This window comes from Calliphora vicina, chromosome 3, assembly GCF_958450345.1.
Source record: "Calliphora vicina chromosome 3, idCalVici1.1, whole genome shotgun sequence".
Taxonomy (NCBI): Eukaryota; Metazoa; Arthropoda; class Insecta; order Diptera; family Calliphoridae; genus Calliphora; species Calliphora vicina.
In genome coordinates, this window is record NC_088782.1 from 42,390,094 (window position 1) to 42,395,330 (window position 5,237).

Genomic DNA, 5,237 nt, shown 5'->3' on the forward strand with positions numbered 1-5,237 from the left:
GAGACTCAATTGATACTTTCACAAAATTTTCAGTATTTTATATATAAAGATCAGGGATGACAAAGTCGATCGTAATTCTTTTTTGATACTACTTCATATTGAAAAGTACCTTGGTACTTCCGAGACTCATTTGATACTTTCAAATTATTTTTCTTTAAAACAGCCTATGGACTCAGAACGATTTGCTGCTATTGCTAACTATTTTTTTGTTGAAAATCATGTGTATAACTGCATTTTATATAAAAAAAAACTCTTGTGTATAACAGTATTTTATAACGAAAATCATTAGAATTTCCTCTAGAAAAACCTTGTGTGTAACAGTATTTTCTATAGAAAATATTGTGAATAATAGCGTTTTTTTTGAAATATTCAATAGAATACAATTTTGTATAGAAATTTTCTGTATAACATTATTTTCTATAGAAAATCTTGAGTATAACAGTATTTACTTTAGAAAGTCATGAGTATAACAGTATTTAGAAAATCCTGTGTATAATCTTGTGTATTTTTTATAGAAAACCTTCAGTATAGGGAGGAAACAACATTTTTCGACAAGGCATCGTACGTCACCACTTCCAAATTTATTGAAATTTGGATCACGAGTTCTCTGTGGTAATACGAAATATATAGTTCCTTAAAATGTTTAAATTTACTATGGTTTGTATTCTATTGAAGTTCAAAGTTCAAATGTTATATAAGAGTGGGACCAAAAATTCTGAGTGGGACCATGAGGTGATCTCGAGATAAAAAAAGTAAAAAATTCCGAATATTTCGAAGAATAATGAAAAAACTTCAAATATATTTTAAGGCATATCTTTATATTTAATAAGTTTTCGATTTTTATAAACTTACCCCCAGTAACACGAAGGCTGGTTATGTGTTAACTAATAGTTATACTGACAGTTTTCATACAAAAATAATTTTAACCGACAGTATAATTATTAGTTAAGGCATAACCAGGCTTCGTGGTAATGGGGGTTAGTCTTATATAAATCGCAGGAGCTTTAATTTCCCAAGTATATCACCAAGAATTAGAGGCATTACTCCATGAAGATTGTTGTAAAACTCAACAGGAGCTTGCAATATCATTGCGAGCTACTCAAGCAGCAATTTCAAAGCGTTTGCTAGTAGTAGGGTACAGAACGCAACTGATTCGTTTAAAGCAAGCATGCGGCTAGACACGAATCTGTAATATTCCATCATGACAACTCACGACGACATATTGCAATGCCCGTTGAAAAGTATTTAGAATGAACTGGTTGGGAAGTTTTACTTCACCCAGTTTATAGTCCAGACTATGCCCCGTCTGACTACTGTTTCGATCGATGTAGAACGCTTTATCTGGGATATGCTTCACTTTGGAACAGAGTATCCGATATTGGCTTGATTCGTTCTTGGCCTCAAAAGATGAGCAGTTCTTTTGACTCGGAATCCATGTTTTCTGAAATATGGGAAAAGGTCATAGCTAACAATGGGAAATATTTTGAATAAATTTATATTGGTAAAAATTTGAAAACAAATTTTGAATTTTTAAGTCATACATCCAATAATATTTTCATGTTTTTAGATATAATTTAGAAAACGTGATATAAATTGATAGATAATATGATAAATAATATGTATCTGTATGAAAATATTGTAAAATGTTTGATATATTGAATCAAAGTACCATAATCATAACATCTTTCTGATAAAATTGGTTTATTATTCAAATATTTGCCTAAATTTCAATTATATCGAGGAGGCTCCATTCTGAATTTTATATATGTTTTTAATCGCAATTGTTCATATTTAAGTAAAATCTTTCGAAAATGCGGGATGGCTTTTTTGAGATTAAGGACGATTTTTTATGCAATATCCTGTGTTGATGAGAAATCAATTTCTAGAAAAAAACTTTAAAATCTACGATTCATTAGTTTTAATATGAAATCAAATTTTATAAAATCTGACAAACAGCTCCAGAGTTATTAAATATTTTGCAAGCATTTATTAAAAAAATAGAAAGTTTGAACCTATGGAAACCAAACTAAAGGGAATTTCAAAATTCTGGAGAACTTTAAATGTTGTATGGCCATTGAAAACATGTATAACAAATATTATCGAATTCAGAGAGTGAAAGTTAAATTTTTTTATAGAACTTTTTCGATTCGTCCCTATATATTAGGGTATTCAATTAATCGGGTTTCTGGTTTAATCGGTTAATCGTATAAATAATTAATCGCGGTTTAGATTTATTCGGTTAATTAATAATCGCTTAATTTAATATTATTCGATTAACCGAATAATTTCTATTTTCATTTTAAATTGAAAATACAACAACGAATTTAGTGTACAAAAACATAAAAAAAGCATATAAGATATTTGAGATCATTTTTGTAAAAATATCGCCTATTTGCTGCAACAACGTCATAACTCAAAATCCGTTTATGAACTGAGTAATACAAAATATGCGCTGTTCTATAATCTTTTATATAGTTCCATCAGTTTTCAAAAGTCAATTTATTTGAGAGTGTTTTTTTTTTGGATTAAATACAGATTAGAAAGATTTAACATCTACTATTTATATTTCTGAAATCGCAAGATTTGTTGAAAATTTTAGTGAGATCTTCTGAAATAATCTTTTATAAAAAGAAAATAATTTAAACGAGTTTTTTCTTTAGATTTAATAAAACATTTCTTGGAAAAAACTCTAGCTGATTGTATATGTTGGAGAAATCAAAAGCATGATAGAGAATATTAATTTTTGGATGGTTTTAGATTTTGATTAATTTAATAGTTTCGTTTAGTTATGATAAAAGACTCATTTTAAAAAAAAGTTTCGTCTATACATGTAAATACAAACAAAGTTTCAAATACATGTAAATTAAATATGTCAGTTATTATACATACTCACTAATCATGTTTATTGGATGTTAAAAAATTATCTAATTTTAATTTGAAATTTGAATTGAAACGGAAAAATAAATACAAAAAAAAAACTTTAAAGTGCAAAAAAAGGAATTTTGGATAATCGGTTAATCGACACAAATTAATAGGTTTATTTGTTATTTGAAAATGGGCAATTTAAAATTATTCGAACAGTTAATCGTCCAAAATTAATCGGTTAATCGATTGAATACCCTACTATATATTGAAATATTGTTAAAGCAAAGATTTTTTGTTATAGTACAACACGGTTTTCATCAACTAATGTCATTAATTAACTCATTATAGTCTTAGCCCCATTCTCTCAATCTCTTGTTATTTTTTATCGTGACGATATACTGAAAGTTGTCATACAAAAATTATATTAATTGGAAGTATATCGTTACGAAAAACGATAACCAGAGATTGAGAAAATTGAGCTTACACTTTTAACAGTCCCATTAAATTATGCTCAAAATCACCACTATTTGAAAATAAAGTTAATATAGATAGATTCGTGCTTTCCATAATTATTTTTTAAAACACCAAATTATCGATCACTTCAAGTTCATTATAATTGTATTGGACAGTAAATGATTAACAAAATCAGCCAATTATTCCATATCCTTCACTTTCACATTGTTAAACAACTATGTATTACTTAATAATTATTGAAAGTCCTTTATGTAATTTTTAGTTAAATAATGAGCAGCAGTAGTGATGAGCATTAAATAAAAACTACATACCTACAGCCAACCATTACAATTTCAATTTAACGCTTCGTTGCGTAGTGTATTTAAAAATAAAACAGTTCGTCGCAGTGTTTTTTGTTCAATTTCATATAAAAAAATAAATCATCTTTCATGAATTCATTAAAAAACATAGACTTGTGCACCATATTTTTCGAAAAATACTCGCAAAACGAATTATTTTCCAATGAAAACTGTATAAATGTACACAGATGTGAGCGAGCATCAATCTAATTACAAGAATAAACGCGTTACGCTTGCAACACTGCACGAACGAACCAACAGAAATATAAAACAAATGTTACATTTTCACCATGTTTTCCCAACACTCACATTCATACATAAGTATATCTGATATTACAGGCAGTTTAAAATTTAACTAATTAAATACAATTTTATCAGCTTTTTTACAATAATCCATTTTAATATCCTTTAGTAGTGCAGCTTGCTTCTTGAGTTGTTATCCTTATAAATGTTTGTTGCTTACTGATCTTACGTTTGCTTGGCGAAGAACGATCATGTCTTAAGGAATTTTATTCATTGTCTTTTAAGAAACTTTATTCTTATGCTCCCTTATTAATTGTAATTCTACAGGTAATAAAACGATTCTCTTCTTTCGTCTTTGTACTCAAAGTTTTACTTGTATGAGTGTACGTGTTCAAATTTCTTTAAGGTCTCTCTCAATAATTTTCAGAAATGTCTTTATTATTTGTCTTTATGCTTAAAACAACCCTTAATGTTTAATCATAAATAAAGACGGAATGCAACAGTAGATTTTTGGCTTTCTTAATATTGGGTTGGGGGTATGTAACTTCAGCTTTTTTATATAGTTATACGAAAATAATTTTATTTGGAAAGTATGGTCCAATGATGACTTCAGCCCAAAATCTGAACGAAATACTAAGACATTGTGGATGTGTCAAAGAAAACGCTCCTTTTTTATTTACCCTAAACTGCCTGCTGTCAAACTGTTTTACTTATTTTTTGGTTGGCAACACTTTACTGAACAAATGCCGGCAAATTCAAATCTTTGGTAAATATTGGCACACCCTTTATTAGTGTATATTAGTAGGGTCCAATATTAAGATTCCATTTCACAAAATGGTTGTTCGGGAATAAGTTGTTGGTAAAGGAAACAAATTCAAAATGTTTAGGTTTTTCAGATTTTTTTATATATCTTCCAAAGGAATCACAAAATCATTTGCAAAATTACATTATATCAATTATAAGAAGACTTGTAAATGTTTAATGATATATTAAACTTACTAGATCAAAAATTTTTTGGACGCTTTTGATTTGTGGCACGTATTAATTAGACTTTAGCATCAATAAAAAGCACTGAATCTGGATGTCTCCTTTTTCCTTCTTCCCGAGCTAGAAAGTATTCAAAATTCCTCTCTTTATCCTCAGTTCCTTCAAATTCGGTTCAAGCCTAATAATACTAATCCATCCAATTATCCAGCTATTGGATGGTTAATATACAATTGTGGCTACCATTACAATCATTTTCAATGAACTTAATGTTGAAGGAGGATTTCAAGGTCGTAACGGTGGCAGTCAGCTATGATAACATGGAACCAAATC